This window comes from Manis javanica, chromosome 11 (genome assembly GCF_040802235.1).
Source record: "Manis javanica isolate MJ-LG chromosome 11, MJ_LKY, whole genome shotgun sequence".
In the NCBI taxonomy this organism is placed as follows: Eukaryota; Metazoa; Chordata; class Mammalia; order Pholidota; family Manidae; genus Manis; species Manis javanica.
In genome coordinates, this window is record NC_133166.1 from 38,356,150 (window position 1) to 38,372,891 (window position 16,742).

Below are 16,742 nucleotides of genomic sequence, written 5' to 3' on the forward strand. Positions count from 1 at the left end.
CGCAGGACTCCAGACATCACTCTGGTTGTCCATGGGCACCCCCTGCCAGCAGTCAAGGTCAGCGCAGGATTACAGGAGTAAAAAACAGAACCACCTCTCCTAAAACATCCTTTCTGCAACTAGCAAAACTTGCAGTCAACACAAAAAGTGAGAGTTCTATGAACCCTCATCAACACCCAGGCAGGAAGTTTTTTAGAATCCAAAACAGTGTATGTGATGAAAATACTGATGCCTAAAAATGATGACAGTGCTTATCAAATGTTATTACTACTACCACTGCTACTAATGAAAACAACAAAGTCAGCAACGTGGGAGGTTAGAGTGCATACGCCCATATTCGGTGAGCACCTGTGCCCTGAGTACTCAGCTGCACCAGGGCAGGAAGACCCAACAAGGCCCCTTGCCCGCAGGAGCTCACAGGGGGAAGTAACGGGGGAAGAGATGGACAAAAGCCACAAAAACACCACCATGTGGCTGAAAAGAGCAAGCGCTCTGTAGGGAACTACAATGAGTCCCCAGCTCCACTAGGTGGAGCGGAGCAGGCTGAGCTGAGGTGCCATTCCGATTTCAACAGTGGCACAAGAGGAGGCGGCCCTGCACAAATCCCGGTGAGTTAGCCTGGCAGGAGGCACAACCTGCAGACATGTGGTGACAGAGGCAGTTTTGCCAGAGTGGAGGTTACAAGGAGGGGGCAGGCAGGACAGCAGGGGCAGGAGGCGCAGGCTGGGGCCCGGTGTGGGACAACAGCATGAGCCACCAGCTGCTGCTTCTGCGGGACTTTTCCCCAAACTCAGTAGCTGAACCAACATTTACCCTCCCAGTTTCAGTGGACCAGGAATCTGGCAGCTCTCACTCAGCTGGGAGCTTCTGCCAGATGCTCGGGAGCTGGGGCTGCAGGCCAAACCCAGATAGGACCTGGTTCCCTCAGCGCCTGAGCTCACGCAGGGGTGTAAGCAGGGGTGAGTCTGGAAGGGAGGCCTGTGTTCTTGTGCCTGTTTGGCTCCCTCGCTGCTCGGCCACATGGGCCTCTATACCACAGGTCCTAACATGGAGGCTTGGTCCCATGAGAGAGAAGGACAGAGAACACGGGTCACAGTGAGCAGGTAGGACAGCACTGACACTGTATGACCAGACCTTTCAAGTGGCACAGGGTCACTTGTATTTCAAGGCCCAAAGCTAGAGCAAAAGTACACGCCAGCTCCAGTCCAGAGCCAGAGCAGGCTCACGCCACAGCTCTCACCACAGCAGCTCACGTGCCAAAACAAGTAACCTGCCAGCCCCACTTCAGAGCCAGGGACCTTCCAAGCCACCTCTCCTGTGACACACGAGGCTCAGAACAGGCATCTACGCAAGAACAGGCCCCTGCAGTAGCTCCGGGACTCAGACCCCGAGCAGGCTCAGTACACAGCTCCCACCCAGGCTCCAGGGCCAGAACCCCCAGCCACAGCAGGCGGTGCAGGCGCAGCACCAGGGCAGCCCCTTCCCACCCTGTGCATGCAGCCTCCTCCTCTGTGTTCGCATCTGGCAGAAAGCATAGGCTTACTCCATTTCATCTTACAATGTGCACCTCACATGACATTTAATTCTCGCATTCTGGTACACTGTCCCTTTAAGTGGTAGGAAGTAGAGGCACAGTGTTGCCCCACCAACAGCACTAGCCAGTTCGAAATCATTTTCATCAGGGACAAATCCTGTCCTTGTGAGTCAGGAACTCCTCACTCCCCCTCAACACTGTCCCTGGCAACCACTGATCATCCTCCCGTCTCTACCGATTTCCTTCTTCTAGATTGATTGTAAAAGTGGAATCATATGATATGTGACCTTTGGTGTCTGGCCATAAAAGGTATGGGGAGAGTAAGTAAAAAATTCTTTCATTTTTCATACAAATAACAGAGTTCACTAAGAAAGATCCCTGATGGATCAATGAGGATGAATAGAAAATGAAGCCCCAATATTAAATTGAGTTTTCATTAACTTGGGATAAGGACCACTTTTCTGTATATGGAACGGGAGTCAGAAACCAAAAGGGAAATGTCTGGGTGAGTGAAACACCTTTAAAGGCTTTTATTTTCCTGCATTTACAATGTTTAAATTTTCCTCACATACATGTCATCGTAGAATTAAAATCAGAAATGTTTCCACTGATTTCTAGTACGTTATGCTTACTAAGGCATATTGATTTTTACCTTTATTCAGTTAATGTTAGTTTAACAAAATAATGATTTAAATAAGAATAAGAAAAGATGATACATTCTTTCTACCAAAAGTCCTACCAGCAAATAACAAATGAGGTCGATCGTTCCCAGCGTTTGCCTGTAAGTGCACTCATTTCTGATGGGTGTGTGTGTGTGATGGGGGTGAGGGAATGTGCTTTTCCACCGAGGCCCCACTGGCAACACATGCAGTCAGTCTTCTTCCACTCGCTCCTTCCCAGGGGACACATCTCACTATTTACCCAGCAGACCCGGCTGTCAACTCTTGGGCCATTCCCAAAGTTTCACTCATAATTGCAGGCTGGGTATATCTGTGTCCATCCACCTCTGTACTTTTCACTCTGGTCACTATGAGGGGATCAATAGGAACACAATTTACACACATTTTTTAAGGTGTTGACTCAGTTTCCAATATCTAGGGTCTCCACTAAGTCTCAGCCTTGTCTGGGAAACAGGGCCGAGCCACACTGCCGCTGAAACCCGAGGAGGGGAGGTGGCCATGCCAGGAGTGAGGCCATCAGGACACCTGGAGGGACCTGTGGAGCAGGGAAGAACCTGCCCGGCCCCCCTCCTGCAGGACCTCTCTCAGAGCGTCCCCTGCTCCATGTCTTGGAAAACGCCTCACCAAGGCCCCTTCCCATGACACAGCCCAGTCGTGCCCTGGCCGTGGCCCGGGCCACCCCAGCCCCTTCTGCTCATACCTCAGCTTCTAAGCAAAGCAGCCAGGTCCTGCTGCCAAGCCAGGACCCTGCTTGCTCTCCGGCACCCTGGCTTCGGCCCCCTTCTCTCAGGAAGGAACCTGGAAGGGCAGGTCAGTAATTATATATATGACCTTAATGTGTTCATCCAGGTGATGGTTCTGACTGGCAATGACAAGGACCCCTTGAGCCTGAGGGAGCAAAAGAGCCATTTACAAAGCATATCAGGTGCTCATGGAACCTGCGAGATGAACAGAGCATCAGCCAGAGGCTTGGCACGGAGCCAGCCCCTAAAGAGTCCGCAGGCTCTTCCAGCAGTGACCCCTCTGCTGCACTTGCCAGCCTACAATCACAGGAAATGCATAAATAAAAGAGGAACATATGATGGAGAGAACAAAGAACTTGCAAACAAACAGTGTCTACAAAGAGTAATTTTCAACTAGCCTCTGAGAATACCCTGCCAAGTGTTTCTATGCAGTTTCAGATGGGTTTTGCTTGAAACGTGGTTTGGACTACTCTGAACCGTGAAGTTAATTAAGGCAAAAAACCCAGACAGGGAAGCAAATAACTGCAAATGGTGTGTCTCCTATACATCAAGCCAAGGTATAGGGGCTTTATTTACTACATCATTTCATCTCAACATGATTAATTTGACCTTACTCACCACCTTCACACATAAGTAAAAAATTCAGAATCACTCCACTAAACAGAAATGCAAAGATGTCACTATTCCCAGAACTCCTGCCACCATCACCCAACTCTTTTTTGTTCAGCACGTTTTTCATATGAATAGAAGCAGCTCTAAAAGCTACTATGTTATTTCAAATAGAGCCACTCACAGTCAAATGCCAAAATGCACTGGAACTTCACCTCCACCTTTATAGCAGAGAGGGGAGCAGTTTCCCAGCAACCTAGCTGGCCTGCCACCTCAGCAAGCCCAGAGACCACTGGCTCACTCCAGCAACAGATGTCCCCAAAAGGTGACTCCCTTGCCTGTGACTACACATGCTCTCTGGAGACCCAGCAGGGCCACCAAGGCAACATGAGTGCACAGACACAAACTGGGCCTGCACCTGCATCGGCTCCGGCAGACCAGCCAGGGCGCTCCCTGCCCTGTGTGGGGCCTCGGAACCCCCTGCACCATAGGCAGCCACCCCAGGAGAGCAGCCCCAGGGCGGAGCACCCAGAGGGCCCCAGCCACCACCTGTTGGAGCTCCAGTCTGCCATCCAAACCCACCAGGCACATGCAGTCTACCCAGGAGACATTCCCTCCCAAGGCCACTCCTTCAAGACTGGGAGAGGCAGCTAATTCACAGAAACTGAGGAAATCAAGAAGGGGAGGAGACAGAGGAATATGCTCCTAATGACAGAGCAAGACAAAACAGGAGAAAAAGCCTAGATGAAATGGAGTTCAGCCATCTATCTGATGACAAAGATACTCAAGAAACCTGAAGGGAAAGTGGACGAGCTTGGTGACAACTTCAACAAAGAGACAGAAAATAGGAAAAAGACCCAATCAAAGCTGAAGAGGAAAGTAACTGAGAAGAAAACTACATTGGAGGGAATCAATGGCAGATTAGAGGGGGCAGAGTGGTGCAGCAGCCGGAGGACAGGGTGGAGGGGAGCACGCACGCTGGCCGCAGACAGGAAAGGCGATCTCATGGCACGAGGACAGCCTCAGTGACCTCAACCAGAACATCAAGCCCACCAACATCCGCATGACAGGAGTCCTGGAAGGAGAAGAGACAGAAACTCATTTGAAGAAAGAACAGCTGAAAACCTCCTGACCTGGGAAAGGAAAGAGACGTGTAGGCCCAACAATCACAGACAACCCCCAAACAAGAGAAACCCAAGGAGACCACAGCAAGACCCTTATAATGAAAATGTGCTAAAGTTTCAAGATAGAGTCATAATGGCAGCAAGAGAAAAGATGCTGCTGACACACGAGGGGAACCCCATCATGCTCTCTGATGGGAGCTCCAATCAAGGACCCTCTAGCCAGGAAGGTCATCCAGACCTGAAGAAGAGATCAAGAGTCTCCCAGAAAAACAAAAGTTAAAGAAGTTCACCACCAGTGAAATGAAACTTTAAATAAAGTTAAATTGACTTGTTTAAACACAAAAGGAAAAGCGGTGTTGTAGAAGAACACTATCACAGGATACTAATTTTACTTTCCAGACTAATCATAGTGCAAAGGTAGTAAAACAATAACTTGGAAGCTCGGATGAAAGTAAAAAGACAAAACCAGTAAGATTCTATTTATTTAAAGAATTTGTTAAGGGAATCATCATGAATACATGCTATCATATGCATGAAGCAGGGAGAAGGGAGAGTAAAAACTTAATACCATCAGAATGCATCTGAAATTAGTTTCATATAGGCTGCTGTACACTTAGGATATTATAGGTGAACCTCAAGGCATCCACAAGCTGAAAACCTAGAGCTGATACAGAGAAAAGAAAGAAAGAATCCAAGCGCGATACTAAAAAAAACTATACTCATCACCAAGAGAGAAAGACTACAAAAAAATAAAACAATTCACAAAGTGAAAATAAGGAGGGAGCTATCAATAATCACTATAAATATAAGAATCTAAATGCTCCAATCAAAAGACAGGGTGACTGACTGGATGAAAAAACAAGACCATCTGTATGCTCCCAGCAAGGGATTCACTTCATTTAAGGACACAAACAGACTAAACGTGAAGGAATGGGAAAAGATATCCTACGCAAGTGAAACTGAAAAAAAAAAAAAAAAAGGAAAAGATGGGAAGCAATACTACTATCAGACATGGGAAGACTTTAAGATAAAGGACATACAATAAACAGAGAAGGCTTTACATAACAATAAAGCCATCAATGTAGCAAGAAGACATAGAAACTATAAATATCTACGCACCCAACAGAGGAGTGCCTAAACATATAAAACAAATTTGAACAAACATAAAGGGAGAAAAACAGTGCAATGCAATAAGAGCAGGGAATTTATAACACCCTACAGATGGACATCAAAGAACTGACCATCTATACAGAAAACTGAAAATGAAACAGGAGCTTTGAACAAGTTATTAGACCAGATGGACTTAACCAACATTTACACAAGAATCCATTCCCAAACAAACAATGCATATTTTTAAATGTGCACTTTCCAAGAGATATCACACATCAGGCAGAAGCCAAATCTCAATAAACTTAAGAGTCAAATCCTATGAAGCATCTTTTCCAACCACAGTGGAAGGTAAGCTAGTAATCAGTTACAGGAAAAAACTGGAAAAAAACACAAATACATGAAGGCAAAACAGCATGATACTAAACAACCAATGCTGCAACAGGTACATCTAAGAGGAAAACCCAAAATACCTGAAAACTGAATAAAGATAGAAAAAGAACAGGTGAAAATCTTTAGGACACAGCAAAAGCCCTTCTGAGAGAGACATTTCTAGCAATACAGGACTACCTCCTGAAACAAGAAAAATTTCAAATGGGCAGTCTAAAATTACCTCCAAAGGCATTAGAAAAAGAAGAACAAAGCACCCAGTGAGGAGGAAGAAAATAATAAAGGCAGGAGAATTAAGTGATGTATAGTATTACAAAAATATTAAAAATAAAAAGTTGCTTCCCCAGAGAGACAAAAATGACAAACTTCTAGTGAGACTTATTAGAAAAAGATAGAACACTCAAACACAATCAGTGCTGAAAGAGATGACATTAAAATATAAACTATCTAAGTACAAAGGATTAAAAGACATTACTAGGAAAAATTACACGCCAATAAATTGGGCAACCTAGAAGAAATGGATAGGTTCCTAGAAACCAACACTTACCCAAGTCCAAAGTAGGATGAATAGAAAATCTGAAGAGATTGATTACTCATAACAAAAATGAATTGGTAATAATAAAAAAAAACTCCAAAGAAAAAAGCCCACCACCAAATGACTTCACAGCTCAATTCTATGAAACATGTACAGAAAAGGGCTGATGCATATATACTCAAAAATGTGAGGAATAAGGCACTTCCAAATTCATTCTACAAGGCCAGCATTACACTGATATCAAAACCAAGAAAAAAAGAAGCACTAGAAAAATAGAAAATTACAGCCCAATAGCCCTAATGAACATAGATGCAACAATATTCAACAAAACATGAGCAGATGGAATTCAAGAATGCATTGACAGGATCACTGACCATGACCAAGTGGGAATGTTTTCCAAGGAAGCAACGATGGATCAGTTATCAATAAATTATCCAATGAGATACACCACATTACAAAAGGAAGGGTGAAAACTCTGATCATCTTGAAACATGCAGAAAAATGGGTTGAGAGGGAACATGACTCAATATTTTAAGGAAATATAGGACTAACCCACAGCCAAAATCATAATGGTGAAAAGCAGGAAATGTTTCCTATAGGATCAGGAACAAGACAAGGATGTCCACTCTCAACACTTCTTCAACACAGTACCTCAAGTCCCAGACACAGCAATCAGAAAGAAAAAGAAGTCAGACAAGAAAAAGAAAAAAAGTGCCCCAAACTGGTAAGGAGGAAGTAAAATTGCCATTATTTACAGATGGCATGACACTCTATCTAGAAAACACTAACAAATCCAACAAAAATGATTAAAACTAAGCAATGAATTCAGTAAAACTGCAGGATACAAAATGAATATACAGAAATATATAAAAAAACAAATTTGTGGAAAGAGAATGTAAGAAAACAGGATACAAAATGAATATACAGAAATATATAAAAAAACAAATTTGCGGAAAGAGAATGTAAGAAAACAATCTCACTTACAATTGTAGCAAAAGCATAAGAGATGTGGAGGATGTTTAAACAAGGAGGTGAAAGAGCTGTTCTCTGAAGATGCTAAGATACTGAGGCAAGAAACTGAAGGTGACACAAGTTAATGGAAAGCATCTCATGCTTATGGAATGCAAGAATTAAAATGGTTGATATTAACGTTAAAATAAAAATTAGTAGTATTGTTAAAACTACCTGCAGCTCTGGGAGGAAATTGCAAGTTGGAGCGGCCACCATGGAAAGCAGGATGGAGGTTTCTCAGAGAACAGCTGTGCTCTCTGTAACGCTATGGGATGAACACTGGGAAGGACACTGATGGTGGCTTGCTAAGGAAGCTGAAAGGAGTTACCTACCTGCCTCGTGTGACCCTGAAGGCAGAGAGCAGCAGATGTTTGCAGAAATGGATCAAGTAGAACTTTCATTAGTTGCGTTCAGAGAGATGAAGTTGTTCCCTGTGGAGACCTTGTAGGGAAAACAAAAAATAAGATGGTGAACCTGACCCACTGGGCTTCTCCACTAAGGAGGGACAGTCCACTAACAGATAGCTTCTTTTCAGAGGCAGGGAGGTTGGGTCACAGGGGGAACCCCTGATTTGCAGGCAACCTGCTTTGTGGAAGAGGGTGGGAAGGATGCTCTCACCTGTGACTATTCATACTCCAGGCGCCTCCCTGCTGAGGTCAATCTCCCCAAGCAGCCTGCCCCAAAGTCTCCCCACCTGACTTTTCTGCTAGGCGGTTGTGGCGAGCCAGCTGCCTTCCTCAAATTCTCCTAGTGCACAGGCACCCAGAGACACACACTGTCCCCAGGCTGCACAGTGCTCTTAACACACACACAACACACGTGCAAGGGCTGCTGCTACCACACACACACACACACACACACACACACACACACACACACACACACGGAGGGGAGCTGACACCGCGGCAACGCACTCACGAGGGGGCCAGGCCACTGCCACGCAGCCGCAGGGACCTTGACACCCCCCCCGAACTCCCACGCGCTGACCCGTTTGGGAGCACAGAAGGCCCCCGGCGTCTGCGGGTGCACCCTCGCAGCGACCATGCCCGCGTGCCCACCGACCAGACAGACACCCGAACCATTACCTGCCGTCAGAGAAGCTGGCGGGCCTAGGAAGCTCCCGGATAAGACCTGGTCACCTTCCTGGCTGGGTAGGTGCGTGCGCTGCCCATGGCTTTCCAACGCCCACGCACAGCTTTCTACTTTACTCCCAGGCCCATGCAACACCCCCAAACTCCCTGATCAAAAAACCAACGTGTCGGCGGCTACTTACTATGAGCTGAGGCTGCTGCTAGTGAAGGTCCCAGTGGCAGCTTATTTTGGGAGGATGCTGTAAACCAGGAATGTTGAAGTATAGCCTAGAAATCTGGGTAGAAATGACACACCATAACACTGAGTGACAAATGGCCCACTGGCTGCAAAATTATCAAAGTAGCAGATTCAGAAAGGATGCAGAGAAGCTGGGATACAGCACAAGAATGCTGCAGAGCACTGACAGAGAACACCCGTTCCACCCGAATCAGGACTGGGCTTTCCTATGTGGGTTTAATAAGAGTGTCCTGGGAGGAAATGGCATGCAGGTGCTACCAGGGGGTGGGAGGCCATGGTCTACTCCCCTACCCCATCCCTGAGCCTTCAACCAAAAGGGAAATACATTGTAAAGGTCACTGGATTTCCTGAGGGAAGAAAGGACGATGCGTGTGTAACGTGGCAGAGATGAGGATGGGACCAGGGGACAACAGAGCTGCCTTCTGACCCTGGGACCCTGGCTGGAAGCCTGACGACAGCAGTTCCAGCTCAGGGCTGTTGCCTGGTGTGCTTGCTGGGAGAAGAGAGAGGGCAGTGCACCGCGCATCCTAGGGAGGTCACCCCCCAGACCGATGCAAACAAACCACGGAGCCTGGACAGCCGACATGCTGGGAGGCGTGAGCACTAGCCAGGCAGCGGTGGGACTCGTGTTCACTGGTAACCCAGAGACAGCGAGGAGCATGTAAGACTTGCAGCCTGTCATGGGACCAGAGGAGCCGCGAGTGGGACATAGGAACAGGGGCGGTGACCCGGGACGAAGCCCATCAGGCAAGGAATCCACTAGCGTTCAGGAACCATCGCCTAACCCTGGAGCCTGCCACGATTAGGAGCGAGGCCTCTTCTGGGTCTCATCTTATTGGACTCCTGTAGTTGGATGAGATGAAAGTTGTAGGGCAGATAACCGTTGAGGACTTCCCTGGGCCTTTGCTTCTTATCCAGGGCAATGCTAAGCAACATGTTCCCTTGGGAACACATTCCATTCCTTGGGGCAGGTGAGATTCCCTGTGGTCTGGGGAGTCCAGGTCCGAGAGCTGGCTTGGCTCGCCTGGTGCCAGGAGTATACGTGCGGGGACGGGGAAGTAGGCAGCGATCCACAGCCACTGGCCATGGGAATTTTTGAGGGGCTGCTCCCCAGAGAAGGGCTGTGGTGTCCAGACCTCTGCTACTTTGCTCAGGGCAGACATGGAGGGCTCAGGATCGCACCCTGTTACAATCCTTTCACTCTCCTGGGACCATTCGGGGTGGAAAGGCACTCCCTACTTTGACCCCATTCAAGTCATTCCCTCTGATAGACTCCTTGGAGAGCAGAAAGTGCAATTCCTGGACACCCGGGGGCCGGGCCCACACTGCCTGTGTCTGCCTTTGTCACTGAGTGAATTCTGTCTTCCTGAAATGCGCACACGGTTCTTCTTCACAGTTCCCTGCTTGGAACAATAGAAAATAGAGGCACTCGCTGGCTGCTTTCACCAGTTTCTCCTGCAAAGCAAGCTCTCCTGTCATGGTGATACAAGAATCTCCAGACCTTGCAGAGATTTCCTGAGGGTCTCCTGGGGGACACTGGGTCCTGATGTGCAGGGACAGTCTCTGTTAGTGCCAACTGTGCCCACTTCATTGCTAATTGTGACACCCTTTTCCCTCTCCAAAGGGACCTGGCTCACATGATCAATTAGATGGCACCCCTCTTCTCATAGCCATGTGTGATCAGTCTGTTAAGAGGCCTAAGACATTCCCATTTTTCCTATTATTACTATTTAAGTGGAAGAGAAGCACACCAAGGCTGTGAAGAACCAACCATAAAACAAAAGCAAAACCCCAAACAAAAAGCCCCGCAGGATAGCAGGAGCAGGATGGCATCAGAGGCCCGAGTCCCAGACTTCAAGGAACAGTGGGGATGATGAACGGTTCCCTGAATATGCACTGGGGGATAACTACCCCCACCTCATGGGGCTGTTCTCAGGGTGAGATGATTGGTGCTGGCGGGAGCTGGGGTCCTTCTGAGCACGTGTAAAGCTCTCAATACACGGAACTCTCCTGGCCTAACTAAGGAAATCCATAGTAGCTGCTCTTTGCAGAAGACAGCAAGGTTCACTAACATGTTATTTTCAAGGTCACACATAATGAACACATTAGTAAATAAGATTATCAATCAGAATTTCTGTTTTAAAGATCAAGGTTTAATCTGACAGGACAGAGCAACAAGTCTTTGCAGTCTGGGTGTCTTTCAAGATTCCTTTGTGAGGAATAATCATGCAAATGTGGGCTTCATGTGGAGTCACTGTTCCCACATCTCAATTTAATCAACTCACACTGACACACCATTTGCTGATTAGATGAAAGAACATCCTCAAAGATATTCATTTAAATAAGACACCTTTTTGATATGGGAGACACAGACAACTTTAGGAAGCCAAGGAAGTATTAGATAAATTGAAGTGGCTGCTCAAGATCTCTACTCCCCGGTATTCCCCTCAGAGGCTGCCTGGTTTTGCAGGAGACTCTGAGGACAGTTTATTCTGTTACCTTTACAAGTTGTAGAGAATGTAGCTGTACAGCTCACTCTAAAGAAGCTACAGCAATGTTGATTCCAAAACAAGGGATTGGGCCATACAAGAAAAAAACCAATAGCCCATTTCACTTACAAAATTGCAGAAATCAAAATACAGCAGAATATGAGTATTAGGACTCAGTGTGGTTTATTCTTGGGATGCAAAAATAGGTCAACATTAGAAAATAAATGTAATTCATGACATTAATAACCTGGAGAAAATAATATTTTTTCAATTGATTAAAAACAGCATCTAATAAAGCTGAAGACATACTTATAGGCTCTTAAGAAATATGCCTTAGAAAACTTCACAGCAAAGGAAACTGGTTTCTTAATTTTGGAAGGTTATTTGCTAAAAAGCTACAACACACATTTTATGTAATGGAAACACTGAAATCATTGTCTGGGAGGATCAGAATGAGCAAAGGATTGTCACTAGCACCACTGTAGCCTCATATGGTCACGGAAGCTCTGATAAATGCCATAGAAAATAAAATAAATAAAACAGATGTAAAAAATTGAAAGGCTTAGATAAAACTGTCATCATTTGCAGACAGTACAATGATCAACCCAAAACCCCCCAAATTAGCAAGCTATATGTAAGGGAATTTCATAAGGTTTCTCAGCACTTGAGCTAAGCACCAATCGTATTTCTCCAGACCAGACATAAGCAAAAGCAAATATAATTTAAATAATACACCAGGCATGGTACAGCAATCCTATAAAATACCTAGGGATTAACTTGTTTTGTGACAAAATTTATTCTGCGACAGAAATAGTTTACAGACAACATGTAATAAGGAATAAGCTCACAAAGAGATGCAGAAATCATTAGTAATCAGAAAAATGCAAATAAAACAACAAGCAGTCATGTTACAAGTATCAGAACAGGAAAAATGACATCTGCGTAAGGCCATGTGTATCCCAAGAGCCATACTGCTGGGGTGTATGTCTTAGTTCTCACTTTGCAGTGTCACTCTGCTCTCCAGGATGGCAGCCCCACACTACATGGCCATGGGCACTACATGAGGATTTCTACAGCTCCACACCCTTGCCTCGCATGATCCAGCGATCCATTTTCCCAGTCCAAGAGCTTTCAGCAAAAAGAATTTTGTTCCAAACACAGAGATCAATGTCCACATATTAAATAAAACATTACATCGTTTCAGTAATATGATGTTGGACACAGTGACAAACCTCTGAAGTGTCTTTGGCATTCTTCCTGTTTTAAGGAACTAACAATATTAGGGAACTTCTGTAATGTTCTAGCTTTGTTGGAAATAACTTTTGAAGATACAGTTTTTATTGTCCTATCTGCCCTTCTGGCAGCTGCAGAAGAGGAGGGAACATTTCCTCTTTCTTTCTCAGCAAACTCCTTTCACCAGAGATGAGCAGTGCCTGGCATATTTAAGGCAAAGGGGTACCACTGGCTCACGCTGAAGGAGAGGCAGGCCTGGGAGAAGAGGGAATCCTGTGGAAAAGAAAAGGCCAGATGAAGATTTAAAACAGATGGAATATGGCACATGGGCGTTAGTGACATCCTTTGCCTCTTATCTTCCATTATGAATGTGTACTTGTGACCGTGACTCATTTATCAATTTTTATGTTATCATAATCTTCAATATGGATGTATGTTTTATGTGTGCGTGTGCGTGTTTGCACGCTGAGTATTGTTCTGTGTGTGTGAGAGTGTTTGCACACTTAGTGTTGTTCTGGACTGTGTGTGTTTGCACACTGAGTGTTGTTCTGGGGGTGTGCATGTGTGCAGAGACAGAGGCAGATACACGTAGATTCCATTACGAATAGACATTTGCTGTTTTCCTCTTCCCAACCCTGGAATCCCAGTCAGGACAGGACTGGGTTACTGGCTTTTGTCACCACTTCTGTTCAGCACCTAGAAAAATGCCTAGAACATACTTGGGTTTATGAATCTTAGTTGAGTGAACAAGTTCACTGAAGAAACTTGAAAATGTACAATAAGTGTACAGATGAAAATAAAGAAACACTGATTTCATCAGCCTAGACTCGGGGTTGGAGTGGGAAGAACCTCTGTAGAAACTTCATGTTTGGCCTCTGATCTGTGTTTCTAAGTCTGTGCACACATGAATGCATCCAGACAGGGGGGTATAATGCACATCATTTCATACTCTGCTTTTTCACTTAACATCATCTCATGTTCCTCTGCCTGTGTTACACCCTTGCCTGCCTCACAGTCAGTGGCCAAGCAGATATTCGGATGTGGTGTGTTAGGGCTGTGCGTTGGGTTCTTGGCCATCTGCTACACACCTGCCCCCTGAACCTGGCAGCAGTAAAGCACAGAAACAAATAGCCAATACAGTGTGACTCCTTCTATCAGCACTCACTAGCTTAAGGCTGACTCTCCCAGTGGGACGTCAGCTGCGTGAGTGCGTGGGTCTGGTCTGTCTCCATCCCTGATGCCTCCCCAGGGCTACCACCGTTCCTGCCACCTAGTGGGAGTCCATTAAATAGGTGGCCAATAAGTGAATGGAGGATGGCCAGGTTTTGCAAGCATCTTTACTGGAAAAGCAAATAGGTTGGGGTTCTTAAGGGTTCTGCATGAGAGAGAAGCTCGCCCTGTTTGGACATCCTAAGTCCAAGCCGGCGGGCGAGTGAAGGGACAGCACAGGGCGTGTGTCTCTCCCCAGGTCTGCTCATTCAGGAACAAGGCACGCTGGCCCAGCCCGGAGCGTCCGTCCATTTACCAGCTCTCTCAAGAGACAGACAGGTGGGTCACTGGTGGGAGGCTCTGCATACATGTTTCTACAGTGCAGCTTGACAGGACTCCGTAAATAGTGCACTGGTGTGTAAAGAAGCTCACGACACAACCTGGATTTTCTTTCCCAAAACTACAGATTTCAAGCAATAAACCTGGGAAATTAGAGAATCGTGAAAGGGCTCCCTGTGCACCCAAGTTTGAAAAGCAGGCTGTAGAGGGGTGCTTCTTTCCTGCTGCCCACAGCCGAGGACAGGGGATCCAAGGCGCCCGCACCCGACACCAAGGCTCCAAGAAGCAGGGCCAGCTCCCCTGAGTCCCAGGGCTGACAGGAAGGCAGCAGCACAGGCCTCCCAGGTCAGCCACCTCTCATCCCAGTCCTCCTCTGCTCCCCAGGGGGGAGGCCTGAGGGGAGGGGCTGGGGGCGGTGGGCTGTGGGTCCCGCAGGGAGTGCTGCATTGGTGGAGAGGGGATTTCCTCCACTAGGGTCGGGTGCCAAGAAGGAAAGGAAAATGCCCTCTCAGTCCTCAGCTGGGTGCAGGCTGGGCTGCCAACACCACCGGCTCATTCACAGGCCTGAGAACTGGCGTGTGTGGGCCCGGGGACCACTCTGGGGCTTAGCATTTCGGGATTTCCAAAGGTGGGCCAGCCCACTCCAGCAGAGATTGAAGAGGGATGGCGGAGTGTGTCTAGGAAGAAGATGGGGCGAACGCTTTCCTGTTTGCTGTCCTGGGCAGGAAGAGAAGAGGCCCTCAGTGGTTCCTGGGACGGGGCGTGTACTGGAAAGAGCCCTGAGGTTACAGGAAAGGCTGTGGCTAGGTCAGATGAGATGGCCTCTGATCTAGACAGGGGACTTGCAATGTGGGCCACTGTCAGACCTACACCTGCCGCCCTCTGGGGAGGTCCTCTGTGCCTGAGGGGGCTGAGGTGCAGTGTGCTCCCCTCAGGAGCAGTGGCATCGATTAATGATAGTGCAAAGCTTAGTATATCGTCTCAGTTAATATACTGAAAGGGAGAACCTTGTGGTTTCGATTTGAATATCATATTTCATCACGTCTAAGATGTACATTTCTTGATTCTCAGTTTCTGAAATTAAGATGTGTCCGGCATTCACTAGTGACCAGGCAGCACTGATCAGATAGCTGTCATTGCTTAGGGAATACATAAATAATGTTAGATTGTGGATACTCTCTTTTCTGTTTATACACAGGAATCATGTAATATAAGAATCTATGCCTAAGAAGGTCAAAAAGAACTCGGTACATGTAAAACAAAAAGTCTGAGTCATAAGAAAGAAAGCATTATGTCTTCCCTGGCAGCAATTTTCTTGGTAGTATATAAATAATAGTGTACCTTTCAGTCCGTGGGGGGTTAGACTCAGCGGAAGAAGTGTGTCCTTTTCCCCCTCCTCTAGTCTCTAACTAACTCGTCCTCTGCTAACTTGTCCCTGTGAGAGTCGGCACGGGACTTTGGAAATTCAAAATATGGTTTCTTTCTCCCAAGCCCTCATCAGATACTATTAAGACTAGTAGTTTATTTACACTTGGGGTTCATGGGTTTCCTTTCTATGAGAGAGTGTGGAGAGGCATTGCTAGAGAAAATATTTTCTATGATAAAGTACCATTATGTCATTTTGGCTGGCATCTTCTATGATACTGGTATAGATTTGCATTGTCTCCTCAACGTGACTCACTACCACATTCTACAGATCAAAACCTGTATCAATCATCTTTACTTTCTATGACTCTCAAACCGTCCTCAAGTTCTGTTAACTTCTGAGCAATCCTTTTTCTACTTCAGTTATTCATTTCAACAAATACTGACTTTGCGTGTACTATACGTGAGGGGCTCTGACAGGTACTACGGCTACAAGGGGGACTCACAGAAAGGGCATGCTTTTTGTCCTTGGGTTTCCAACCTTGTCGGAAGGGAACAGACACAGTGCAGTGAGGTGCATCCTGGGGAGATGACATACACCAGGAGCAGATACAATGACCCCGAAGGTCCCTTGTCATCACATCACATGTTCTCACGACCCCAGCCTCTTCTGCTTTCCCCCTTTCTCAGAGCAGGAGAAGTTCCTGCTCCCTGTGGATTTAAACCATCCCCTGCGGCCTTGAGCCCACCCCCTTTTGCTTCCCCTTGACTTTGGTGCAGCTCTTGTTCCTTTTTGACCTTCAGGGTCTTCCTCTTCTTTAGCTCCTTCCTGTTCCTTAGAATAGACGGACCTACCTTGAAAGAAAACTATCCTTTTATTGCTACATTAATAAATATTTCAACGACTCATTTGTTCACTCAGTATGCATTTGCTGAGACACCATCATGTGCCAGATACTTGATTGGTACTGGGTATTTAGGGATCGACAAGACAGAAATGGGTTTCTTTTTATAATCCTGGGAGGATGATGGACCAAAAAAACAC